At 40.2% G+C, this 14,042-nt stretch overlaps 1 protein-coding gene across 4 annotated transcripts in view; it reads right to left on the bottom strand.

Annotated features, from left to right (window-relative positions):
• The window catches only part of UVRAG (UV radiation resistance associated), a 101,014-nt gene that overhangs the window by 16,479 nt on the left and 70,493 nt on the right, over positions 1–14,042 (bottom strand). The window lies entirely within an intron of this gene.

Here is a 14,042-nt window from a genome sequence, read left to right as displayed (position 1 = left end):
TCAGATGCCACGTAGCGAAGCAAAAGGCTATAAACACTGGCGTACTTTAACCCAAATATTGACTCCTATAAGTTGTTCTTACCCTCAAACTATCAAATGACAGCCACATGACATGACTGTCACTGCTAGGAATTATAAACTCCATGTTTAACAAGTCACCAAGTTAAAAATACCTCTGAAGAAAACAGTACACAGAAGGGAAAAAGTCTGTCTTTCAAGTTTGAATCTCAAAATTTCAGGGAAACTTTGCAGAGAAATTTATCTCTTGTGAGGTTAAAATATAAAAAAACCCCGACACTCTACATTCTAGTATCTCTAAGACTACTAAAATGATGCACTACCAACTTAATAAGCAGTTCTCAGCATATGTAAACATCCTCTGGAAGTCTCTGCTGGACTCCAATACAGGCACATACTGCACAAATTCAATGCTGATAGATTTACCTGCTGAAACACAGAACAGTCCCACTCAAAGTTAAATTTCTTTTCTTTAGAATTACACACCTGTTTCCGTAATTCCTGACAGTAAGATGCAGGAAAGTGTCTTAAGTTTCAAAAATTTCTGACTTCTCCCAAACAATCAGTTTTTCACAGAGAAGACTTGAAATTGGGAATGATTTTTATGCTTGTCTGAGTTTCAGAAAGAAAAATTACTTTGGAAGAAAAACACCCTCAGTACCACATTGTACAACAGGCAGCCATTTATTACAGTTTATTATTTCCATATGGACAAAGCCAAATCATACGGTGGGCTTGGGTTCGTATTTTCTGCTACAATGACAGAACCTGGATTAAGACAACCACACAAAATAAATTACAAAACCATCACCACATTCTCCTGATGGGATTATAGTGGATTTGGTTAACTGGAGAACTAGCCTGGAGCAAAAGAAATGAAGAAGGAAAAAACCCATCAAACTCAAAACTTTACATTTGTTCCTCCTCCAACAATCAGAAGTTCATGGAATACCCCTTTTTATACTCATCCATAGATTTTAAGGTTTCAGAGCACAAAAATAAAGTGGATTAAGGGATCTCTCTGTTTCCAACAGGTCAGATCAGAGGAAGGCATGGGTGAGCACAGTATCCAAACATGAGCAAAACTACTGCTTCTACTAAAAGACATTTTTGTATTTCCAATAGTAGAGATGCATATTAAGTAAAGTTAGCATGCAAGTTTCATGAAACTTCTAGAAAAACCTGCATACTATTTTGACTTTGCAACAGATTAAAAGCGAAGCAATACTGCCTTGTGTCTGCATCAATACAAGCTGATGATGATGTATTTACAAACCCAGAAACTGTTGAAAAACTTATGTGCCTTCTATGGGCAGAAAAAAACATACAAAAATCAGCCGATAAATTGGGTTTTAGTCTGGATCCAAAATTACCTCTCCATTAATGCAGCAAAGGTTAACTCCTGCTTCGTGTAATTCTGTAGTAGTCTCCCATATCCTGATAAAGAAATCTCTGCTTTGCTGCGTGATGCAGGCCACTACAGGTACAACACCAAGCAAATGGGAACATGGAGGTGGAAGGAGCTAAAAACCAACTTTTTTTACCTAAAGGATCAGAACTCCTCTTCCTCTTCTCCTTACCCTCCAACAATTTAAAAAAAAAAAACCAAAAACTACTAAGAACTGAGTTTTTTCCCCAAACCATAAAGCACTTCTCATACACCTTCCCTTAAGCTTAATTTTTTTAGCATCCAACACCACACATGCAGGGCCAGTTACTCCACCTCATCCAATAAATAGGAAGGCACTGAACAACAGTCATAAGGACGGAGTCCAGAGGACACCATGGAGATGCACCAAGGGCTGCTGGAGCTCCTCTGCTCTGTAGACAGGCAGGGAGAGCTGAGGATGTTCAGCCTGGAGAAGAGAAGGCTTTAGGGAGACCCCAGAGCCTCTTCCAGCGCCTAAAGGGGCTCCAAGAGCTGGAGAGGAACTTTGGACAAGGGCCTGGAGTGAGAGGACAAGGGGGAATGGCTTCAAACTAACAGAGGACAGGGTTAGATGGAATATTGGGAAGAAATTCTTGGCTGTGACTGTGGTGAGGCCCTGGCACAGGCTGCCCACAGAAGGCAGGTTCAAGGCCAGGTTGGATGGAGCTTGGAGCAACCAGGTCTAGAGGAAACCCCAGGGCAGCGGGGGTGGAACTGGATGATCTTTAAGGTCTGTTCTAGTCCAAACCATTCTATGATCCCCTGTGACCTGTTACAGTAGGATTCACACAAATACCCTTTAACATCAAAATCAATTCTAAAAAGAGAAGAATGTAGGGAGAAGCTGCTTTGCTCATAAGAATTAAGAGGGCAGGAAAACAAGAGCAGACAGAGGTAACTGTGTGCTGCCTTGACTCTCCTAAGAAACAGTTCAAATTTCAATTGCTGCTATTAAAAGTCACCTGTCTCCACACTAAGTTTCTAATGCAATAATTTGCAAAATCAGCATTTTATTTAAGATTTTAAAGATTAGCTTGTTTCTTCAGGATATTACAGACCCAGCCATCCAAAGAAAACATGCCTGTTTTAATTGGAGCGAAGATCTGTCCAAGATTTGTGTTCACATAGACCATGTATTCTCCACAGGACTTTGAGTAAATCATTAATGATGTTCCAGTAATAAAATATTAATTCTGATTTCCATACCAATAAATAGCTCCTATATACAGCTTTGTTTTCCCAAGTGCAGCTCTCATTTTAGTTACTAGCAACACTTACTCCACAGAAACAAGATATAGGAGACAAGATGCATCGTATTTCATGAACAGTTCAAGGCAGAAGAATTTAAGGAATTACCTGTAGGGAAAAATCTGAAGAAATAGAATAATACATTTATTTTAAGGCCAACTTCTCTACAGAAGACCAGCTAATCATACCAGTGGGTATTTTCTATTATGAATATATATTCCAATATCACAAAAACCCATAAATGTTAAAATAAACTGCATTTAAAACAGCAGTTCTCAGAATGAAAGGTAGATTTACTCTTAAAAAACTTGTATTAGCTTCCTAAGAAAGTGTTTAAAGACTGAATTTCCATAAAAGACTAATACTAACAAAAACACAGTATTAGCTGTAGGTGAAACACAACAAATTGAAGTTAAATTGTAACGAAATGGGCATAATTGGTTTACACTCTTTAGAATGAGAAAAAATAATATTCAGCTGCTCCAGTTTCTACCTGTATTTCCTTCTCTGCAACGGTCTGAACTTACACTGGAATGTGTCCATACCCAGGAGTGAACCAGCTCCAATCTGAGCATCTCTGCTCTACTGCCAACCAAGGAGCTTCCAAGGATTTATTTAATCAACAGGACTTAGACTTAAAAACCTAAAATCATGTTAGACAACAGAAAAGCTTACTGCCTTCCTAAAGGTAACAATTCCACAGCAAAATGTTCATTCATCAAATCTACCAGCAGAGATACCTCGTTTCTTAACTAAAATACAAACCTGCAAAGGTTCAGTTACTTTCCTATGAAGTCCATAGGAAGTAATAGGACTACTAAAGCTTTTCATTTAAGTTGGCTTAAAAAGAAACCATTTAGCTATCTTTCTATTTCTGGGTAATTGCAGATTGCACCCGAGATCAAAATTAGGGGGTTTGCCACTCTGCGGCCGCTCTTAAGAAAAAGAATAATGTCCTGCATTTATATGCAAAGAACAACTGTCCATTTCCTATCCTAATTCCTGCAGCAGTATTTAATGACTAATAGTATACAAGCATATACATTTACTTCCAGCCAGAAACTACAGAGTACCTGGACTCAAATATCTTTTTTTGGAGGGAGTGCAGAAGGACTCCAATTCTAAACTCATCTGCTCATCATTTCTCATATTGTTTCCCCAGCCATATTCATCTTGTTCTAAGCCACGTGAAAGCAGTCTAACAGCCAGAATAAGTTACTAAAGTTCAAAAATAGCAGCCACTTCAGTACATATTGTGCATAATATTCAAGTCTATGCCAAAATCTGCTGTATTTTGGACTTCCCTTAGTCCCCACTGCAGGCAACTGGTTCTTGATGTTGTAGCAGCACCTGTACCTACAGAATAGGTGGACCCAACCCACTACTACACTATGCAAAGATCTTGAAATATTAAGGCAGTCAAAAGCAATTTTGAATTATTTTCAGCTATATGAGGAGTATCTCTTGATAGCATCAAGAATTTCAAAAGAACATCTGCTCCACAAATGTGAAAACCTACAGAGAAAAATAGAAGCAAAAGCGTTGTTTCAAATTTGCAGAGCTGGTCACAAGCCAAGCATTTGCATAAGGTTTTCAGAGAATGTCAAACACTGGGACAGAAATATAAAGTTTTAAAAATTTTTAATAAAATGACAGTTAATTGTTTTACAAGATCCTGGATGACTTTTCAGAGTATGAAGGAGTACTGGCAGGGATTCAGATGACTAAGCACTGCAATAATGAAAACAGGAAGTGTTGTTATAATGCCTGTTGCTATATAAACAACCATGGGGGATCAGTGAAATAATGCCTGCTGCTATATAAACAGTTGCATGTGTTTATACCTTTTGGGGGCAATTATAAAATTCTAGATTATTGAACTCTTCATGTGTTGCTTGCCTTTGTTTTACTGAATCTGGCTAGTTGCTCTAGCTCTGAACACCTATGTGGGTTTACTGAAAAACCCTTAAGCTACAACATTAGTGTAACATGTAAATAGCTCTTTAGATAATGTACCTCCAAACTAAGCATCTAAAAATCATTTTCATTTTTCATACTTAAAAAGACTGTCAGTAAGCATCAATTACAGTTTGGAAGTAAACATAACCAAATGGGTTTTAAAACTTTTTTTAAGCTTCTTGGGGAAGTAGGAACTAAAAAAAAGAAAAATAACCACTGTGATTATAACAAGTCTTAAAGTCCTCAATCTTGCTTTCAGAAGGACCAAATAGAGGACTGCCACAGTAGTGAGAGTAGTGCCCTCATCCAAGCAAGAGGAAGTGCTCAAATACAACAGCTATTTCAATAGAAATTATGACTTATCTTCATATACCTGCCTCCCTCTCCCAGAGTTACACCTGAAAAGCAGATGTTTATTTTGCAACTTATTAAGAGTATTAAACTAACAAGAAGGCAAGTTGCATCCACATCCTTGAAGACCCATGTCCTTCATTAATCCATTGAGCATATGCTTTCAAGTTCCTCAAGCTGACCCAGTGTGCCTAAAGCCTTCACTAAAGCCATCTTAAAGGACACCCACCACAATTTTGATTTAGAAATAGTAAATAAAGCACACAAACAGCAATCAAGCAGTAACAGGAGATAACAACCGCATTTTATGCTGTACCTTCAAAGGGTAGTTACAATCAGTTATTTTTGAAGCATGCTTAGTCTGAACTAACGTGATTTGTCCCACATTTACAAGGGAGAGGCTGACATCAATAAGATAATTTCCTGTTATCACAAAATCCTACAATGCTTTGGGTTGGAAAGGACCTTAAAGATCATCTTGTTCCAACCCCCTGCAATGGGCAGGACACTTTCCACTAAACCAGATTGTCCCAAGACCTGTCCTACTTGGCTTTGAACACTTCCAGGGATGAGGCAACCACAGCTTCTCTGGGCAACATGTGCCAAGGCCTCAACACCCTCACAGCCAAGAATTTCTGCCTAATATCCCATCTAACCCTACCCTCTGGCAGTGGGAAGACATTCCCCCTTGTCCTGTCATTCCAGTCCCTTTCCTGCTCTCTTGGAGCCCCTTTAGGCACTGGAAGGGGCTTTAAGGTCCCCTTGAGCCTTTCCTTCTCCAGGCCGAACACCCCCAGCTCTCCTAGGCTGTCTCCAGAGCAGAGAGGTCCCAGCCCTCGGAGCATCTCCATGGCCTCCACTGGACTCGCTGCAACAAGTCCACATCCTTCTGATGTTGAGGGCCCCTCACTCTCTCACTTTGACTTGTAACAGTGGTAACTAACATTGGAGATGCCACGCAGTCCTGAACCAACACAGTCACTAGTACAGTTTAGAAACATTGATCTCTACCATCAGAGCAAAAGGTCCTCACAGAGTTCTGGCTGATTCAGTTCTCACAAACTGCATCAAATTGAGATGGAAACTTTTTCTCACCACTGGTTCCTCCTGCCCCAAGAACAGCCTGTCTCCTTTCCTCTCCTCTCAGCCTGGAGAATTTAAATTCACTTCCATCTGAAAGGCAGGGGAAATTCATACATGAAATTTACATACAGGAGTGATTCAGCAGTGATTAGGGAAACTGTATTCTCATCTGATAACAGACCTAATTCCCTTTTACCTTCTTTGATTTGTCCTAGAATTATATTAAGCTGCTTCTTCCTCTTGCATTCACCAAAACACAAAGTCTGATCTTTATTCAAAGACAGCAGCAGCCTCAATTCTAAATGCACAGCAACTTGTACTATTCCACCAAATATTTAGGAAGCAATTTCAGTCTAATTTTTAAAAGTGCAGCAATATTTAATACTGGATTTTGGTTTCACCGCAATATAGTGTTTATTGGAGATAGATCTCAAGAAATAAGAAGTAGGAGTATGTGTTTGAGTACAAGTGGAATGCACTGTAGAACTAAACATTTAGATGAGTCAAAAGCTGCGTTTACTCAAGAACTCTCTCACTGATATCTATGAACCCTCCCTGAGAGTAAACACAGCACCTCTCCAGAGAGGTCTCAAACATTAACCTTCATGGTTTCAGTGTGGTGTCCCAGTAAGGATATGGGAAACCATTGTCATAGACAGGCTGGGAGAAACAGCTACTCGTGTAAGTAAAGTACTCCTGTAAAACTTGCAGTTATGGGCTTAACATATATGAGCCCCCATGCCCATAAAGGTGCGCCTCATATGCCACAACTGTTCCATAAAATAACATAAAAAAAGGCAATTTAGAAGACAGAGCAGTTACTAGCCTCCAAAAAATCTCCCTCGCTTCCCAGTGAAGCACTCAAATAACTAGAACCATGTTTACTGCAGTCTTCTTGCATTTATAGCTTGATAAGATGAAACTATAGAGCATAACCTTTCCAGGTTCAGGTCAGAGCTTCTAAAAGGGTTCAGTATCACAAATTGATGTTTACTGGATTATAGGACATAGGCAAACTTATTTCCTATGACCTCATTCATCCTGAGCTTTTGTATTAAAAATCATTACATCGGGCACAGAACAAGAGGTCAGATGTGCAAAAGTCAGAAGGAGAAAGTAAGTAACGTTCTGTCCCTCCATCTTAAACGTGACATCTTCTGTATGTGTTTAGGTCCCCAAGAACTATGCCCCAATTCTGCATACCTGAAATTTCCTTTTTACCTATATAAACCAAATATCAACCTATGAATACCAGAAGGGCAATATTCTCAGGGAATACACAGGTATGTACAGAGAACTCTCCCACCTTGTCCGGCATGGAAATCAGAGAAAATATATGGTTAGGGTTATAGTGCTACACACTCCTCCTCCATTTGTTCGTTACTTTCACATTTTAATAAGTCCACTCCAAAACCAGGCAATTTTCCCATATGACATCAGTCCAGCTGTACCTCGTACCTTAAGATGTTGCAGGAAAGGAATCTGCAGAATCATTTCAGTGGGCAAACAATGAGCTCCATTAGATGTTGTAAACACAAAATCTTTCAGCTATTTGCTCTTTCATGTTGTTTTGGGAAAGCCCTTGTTTTTTAAAATGGGTGAAATTGAGCTTCTGGCCATTCATTCATCCAGGTTTGTGAACCCGGCTCTCTCAGGTGATAAGGCTCTTGCTTCAAGAAAGCTTTTTACTCAAAGAGCAAATGATTCAGCCCATGACACAGAGCTTAAATGGAAGAAGAATTTGGGGATTCTCTGCTCCCAGCCACATCTTGCACTTCAGCTGACCTGCTTTTCCAGGTAGCTATTATGTTTACTGTCAGTGGACAAAGGAGACTGACTTCTAAAAAAAAAGATTAGATTGTGAATCAAATGGGAAGTCCTCTCATTTGAGGAGTACAGAATCAACAGTTTAACCTATGAAAAACTTGCTTCCTATTAGGATAACCACTGGCATTCAGTGAACTCCACTTGGCACTAAAACACACCAATATGTAAAATGGTTTCTCATATGATGTATGATATTTTGAACTTAAACCTGAGTCAGGGAGCATTAAACCAAGGACAGGTTCAGGACTGGTCTTCCTGAAAACATTAATTTATACATGCTAAATTGAACCAGAAACTTTGTTTTTTTTCTAATTACACAATATTAACTTCACAAATATTTACATGAATTACACGAAAGTCCCAGCAAAGAGAGATGCAATAACCCCTTCAGTATTTCCAGTCTCTTGAAAAATAAAATGCTTCAAAGCTCTGGATTTCCAGACATTCTGGACTGATCAATAAGTGAATGAGCCAATACATATCAGACACTTTTATTCCATTTGTTGGAGAACAACTTGCTCTAAACTTCAACCACAGTATTTAAAAAGTCCGAAAGGCATTTATGGATGATTAAGTAGCTGACATACCAAAAGCTTTCAAAACAGGTTTTTTGCCCTGATGTGCCAAATCTTATGCACAGAAGTATGAGACAAATCCTGACCCGAGGAGGTCAAAACATACATATTAAACTGTACAACAGAAAAACAAAGAATGCAGGGGAAGAAGTGAAAATAAACAGAAGCTCAGGAAAAAAAAATCTAAACCCCACAAGTCACAGCTTGTCACTTGCTTGCAAATAACAGATGAGAAGAATTTTTATGCATTAAAGCAAGTGAAGTTTCAAGAAATGACATGCATTTTACCATAATTTCTTTTATCCATTAAGAAATGGGTGACATGGCAGAAAGAGAGAAGTCTCCGAAGGAAGAGACAGGCTTACAAAGCAGGTCCTGGAATTCCAAAGGTGTGAACGTTTTACGTTTGAATGTCCAGCTTTGCCTCCAGTGCACACACTCTACTTGTTAAAAATTATACACTACAGCTTTTTCCTACACTGATACATTGTGCCAGGGCTTGATAAGAAACTTCCCACTTCAGTTTTGTAACACAGAAGTTATATATACTACAAAGGAACTTAAGTTGGCAGACGTGTTTATGTCAGATCAACTATATCAGGAATCCATTTACCTTCTGATTATTCAATTTTGGTTCTATTTTAAAGACATACTCCTTTTTTTTTTAAGAAACTTTGTGGACTGAAGAGCTAATGCACAAAGATGATGACAGCTACACAGTACAAAAGTTATGTAACACACAGAACATGCCTGCAAGGATGGTCCCCCAAAATTATTTTGGAGGACTGACTAAGCACAGCTGATGATGCTACCTCTCCTATTCATAGAATCCCAGAACAGTTTGGGTTAGAAAGGACTTTTAAGCTCATCCAGTTCTAACCCCCCTGCCATGGGCCTAGATACCTTCCACTAGATCAGATTGCTCCAAGACCCATCCAGCCTGGCCTTGAACACTTCCAGGGATGGGTCAGTCACAGGTTCTCTAGGAAACCTCTGCCAGGGCCTCAACACTCTCACAGCCAAGAATTTCTGCCCAATATCCCATCTAACCCTGCCCTCTGACAGTGGGAAGCCATTCCCCCTTGTCTTGTCACTCCAGGCTCTTCTCCAAAGTCCCTCTCCAGCTGTCTTGGAGCTCCTTTAGGCCCTGGAAGGGGTTCTGCGGTCTTCCTAAAGCCATATCTTCTCCAGGCTGAAAAATCCAAGCTCTCCCAGCCTGTCCTATATGAGAAGTGCACCATCCCTTCAGTCACCCACCACAGCTGCAGGAGCCTCCAGCACTGCCTGGGCTTCAGGTGCAGGTGCCAGGATCTGTATGGGTTGAAGACCCAAGATCTGCTCCTTCACAGAGCAAGTCAATATTGGCCTTTGCCTACAAACAAGTATAGGCAGGCTTTCAGCTGAATGGAAGTGGGACTTTAGTTACAACTAATCCAGTCTCATTTCAACATATTTTATCTTGGCATGGGCGATAGGAAAGGAAAATAAGAAAGTCTTTCCAACAAGTTTGCAAAAAACATAAATAAATTCCCCAGTTCTAAATGATCTGGCTAAGTATCAGCTCACTGTCACCCTAGGAAACTTTCAGGAATGAAACCTCTCCTAAGAGCTTTTGGCTCTACACAGCTGGAGAAGGTACTTTGTGGTTTTTCAGGTGCAGTCCCTTCCTTTTAGCATTAAATGAAAGCTTGGCACTTCACAAGACAAGGACTAGACTCTGGCTTCAACCTGTGCTCCTTTAAGAACACTTCTCCCTATGTAGCTAAATTGGCCTCAGATTCAGACGGTGCATTCTTTCTGAACTGTATGTTTTATGATCTTAGTTTAGGGGCCTCATAAAAGATGTAGCGTGCAAGTCACAGTATCCTACACTCAAAGGGCCATAACCACTGCATATACACCACTACCCACAGAACTCTTGAAGACACTTCTGCTCCATAGTGTTTATTGCCAAAACAAATTTCTAGACCTAACATTTCTGCTCTTCAACTTCCCATGGAAAAGTTTATTAGTTTCTATTATAGAGCTGATTTTCTCTCATGTTTGATAGTTTAACAGAGCCAGAAACTGAACCTCTTGCCTCATTTCACATTTAACAGCTGAGTTTCAGTTCAGTCTCTTACATATGGCGCTAGTACATAAACATTCACCTTTAATTCCATCAGCTATGGAGGAAGACAGCACTTTGACTACACCTAAAATATATCAAGTATTTTGCTTTTCTTCTATGCTGCTCTGAATGTTACTTACCTTGTGCATTAGACAAGCAACTCACCCACAATGCAGCATTCCCACAAAAGCAGCACTGGCTGCTCAGCTTCTCAAGCAGGTTACGCAAAGCACGTAAATGCCACCTGCCACCACGTGGACACAGTGGCCATGCACACACAAGAGGAGGGCTAGACACCGGTTACTTCCCTGGATCTGTACTCTATTGATGACAAAAAGAGCCTTGGGGGAGCTGACAAGAGAGTAACACTTTGTTTTTTTGTCAAATAGCAAAGTACATGTGTTGCTAATAACTGTCAGATGAAAGCAGAACTATTCTTTGGTCAGGGCTGAGCAAACCATGTCAATGTGAATAGGAATATCAGTCTAACACAACTCAATATGGTCTGACAAAACAAATGAGGATTAGAAAAGAAGCCTTCCCTGCAAAACGATCCCAAGCATGGCATTCAGGCTGAACAGAAGAAAAAGTAACCTTAACTCATGCAGTGCAACAAATTCCACAGGTTTCACTAAACCTGGAAGTAATGCCTGGAAGGTGATGCTCTGCCTGCCACCATATACAGAGATCCCACTAACAAACACCAGCAACAAACTTTTTACACAAGCAGACAGGGATAGGAAAAGGGGAACAGATGTAAACTAAAAGAGGGCAGATTTAGATTAGATACTAGAAAGAAATTCTTTACTCAGAAAGTGGTGAGGCCCTGGCACAGGTTGCCCAGAGAAGCTGTGGCTGCCCTATCCCTGGAAATGTTCAAGGCCAGGTTGGACAGGGCTTGGAGCAAGCTGGTCTAGGATTGGTGTAGGGAAGGTGTTGGTCTAGGGAAGGTGTCCCTGCCCATGAACAAGATGGTCTTCAAGTTCCCTTCCAACCCAAACTGTTGTATGATTCTATGAACTGAGGTAAGACTAGAGACATTCACTCATTGGGTTGGCAGTAGGAAAACAAAGAGTTGTAAAATTGTCCAAATTATTTGCAGGTCTACTTTTCAAGAGCTAGTAATTTAGACAAGGACAGAACACCAACATTCCTGAGGCCACGTCCAACAAAGCCAGACGGAGATAGTGACCAAGGTCACAGCAAAGGAATGAAAAGGGTCTCACAATAGTCATACAGCTGCCCTCTGTTTCTGTGGTAAAGCTAAGACTTAGAATAAGAAATCCAGAAGAACAAGAGACAAATTAATTTGATGTCCTTCAGTGGCTGACAGAAATAGCAAATCATTTGATACTTAGAGTGTAAATAACTTGACTGCCCTGTGCAAAATACCAGCTGCAGTAAATTCCCTGCTTACTGGTATCTAAAGAAACCAGCTTTACAGCTATATTGAAATTGTGTCCTCTACAAGCAATCTTGCAACTGGACAAGTAATAATACTTGTCAAGTATCATGCAAGAGACAAACCCTTGAATACCTACAGAAATTGGAACTTTCATGAACAAGATGGACATGTTCTCTTCAACGGCTACACATCATATATACATGCATTAGACATAATGACCAATACAGGACAGAAATCATGTAATATAGAACCACAGTTTGGGCTGGAAGGGACCTTCAAGCTCATCTCATTCCAACCCCCTGCCACTAGACCAGGTTGCTCCAAGCCCCATCCAACCTGGCCTTGGACACCTCCACAGATAGGGCAGCCACAGCTTGTCTGAGCAACCTGTGCCAGGGCCTCACCACCCTCATCTTTCAGGGTATACAATTTTGGGCCAGTTATTCTCCCACAGTAACACTGTGTGTGATCACTAGGGACTCACTCACCTCAAGGAGGAAGGTCACTAAATTAAGACCATCTCATTATATGTAATGAAGAACCAACACTGAAGTCAGGCCAAAGCAATTAAGGCTCTGGGAACAAAGGAAAAAGACAGCAAAGCAGCCAGTAAAGCAGCAGTAAAGATGCTTTCTTTCTACAGGCCTGCAACTCAAAACTAAAGCCACTGCACTCTCAATATCTCCCACTTCAAAGTTATAAAAAAAATTAACTGAGATGAAAAAACCTGGAGCAGCAAGACCACTGCTCAAGCACTTGTGAGAGCTCAGCTCCACAAGGTCCATGTTTGTGCTCCAGCAGAATTGGGTGCCACCCACATTGTATGTTCCAAACAAAGAGAACTCTGAGAGACGCCATTTTGACCCTGGTCTGTGTTCACTTATCACCCACAAAAAACCTCACCACGCGCTTCAGGGTTTTCCTAATATTCATCTACCATAACAAGAGGTTTTCATGGTATAATCTCCATTACTCCGCTTTGAATACCAGAATGAGAGTTCAATTCTTTCTCCTGCTAAAGCCTCAGCTTCCTCAGATACTCCATACACATCCCTAATTTAGGAGCTGCAGAGCTTATGGGGCTAGTACTTGCCAAATGCTCTCCCACTGTCTAATGCTTTGGAGAGCTGCACAATTCACTCCCATTTTTAGCAACTGTATTGTACGCCACCTTTGACAATGACAGTGAATTTTTCTGACAGACATTATTAGACATAAGTCACTAATTTCTCTTTGAAAAAAATCCCATGTTTCTATGCCAGTGAGAGTAAAATAACTGAAATCTTAACTGGAAATGTATGGCCTTAGTTAACATTATCCAACTCAAAAAGCTCCTCTGTGAACTTTGTGAGGGATTCAATTTTACAAACAGAAAATATGGGTATTGAAACAATTTGTGCTTACATACAGATGGAAGTTATTATGAACTCTCAGAATTAACACACATTGTTTCAACTTCGGAATGTAACAGCAAAGCAAGTTTCTCCAAAAAATACTCTACCAAGCCAGCACTGAGCTGTTTCTAATTCCAGCTGAATTCTCCTGAGTGCAAGATGTGGTTTCCATTGTTATTATCCTGCTGTTTTACAAAACAGTACCACTTTATCTAGAAGAGTTTTTATGTCAGTAATTTTACTTAATATCAACCCCATCTCACTTCTTCCACACTCACATTTCTCCTTGCTGCCAGAATTCCAGGTAGTTGTGGAAAAAAAAAAAAATATATAAAAATCTGTGAAACCAGGGAAGCTTAAACAAATAGTTTCAAAGTATTTCTTTAAGTTGATCATTTTTATGGGCTCTTTGTTTCTCACAGTGATCAAAACTTGCATGAATGATTCAAGCTCTTGTCTTCATGCTCCAGTAAACTCGCCACTATTCTTCCCAGGCACCTCCAACCTTCCCACAGCACACAGACGGAATTAAGCACTGAGTTACATTTACTCCTGACAAAGAGGACTGTTTCTCTGAATTAAGGCCAATACCTTTGGGTGATAGTCTGGAGGTAAGAGAGAGGCAGCTGCTCATTCTCCATCC

This window comes from Corvus moneduloides, chromosome 2 (assembly GCF_009650955.1).
Source record: "Corvus moneduloides isolate bCorMon1 chromosome 2, bCorMon1.pri, whole genome shotgun sequence".
Taxonomy (NCBI): Eukaryota; Metazoa; Chordata; class Aves; order Passeriformes; family Corvidae; genus Corvus; species Corvus moneduloides.
Note: the sequence above shows the minus strand (reverse complement) of the source record. Positions and strands in the feature narration are given on the sequence as shown.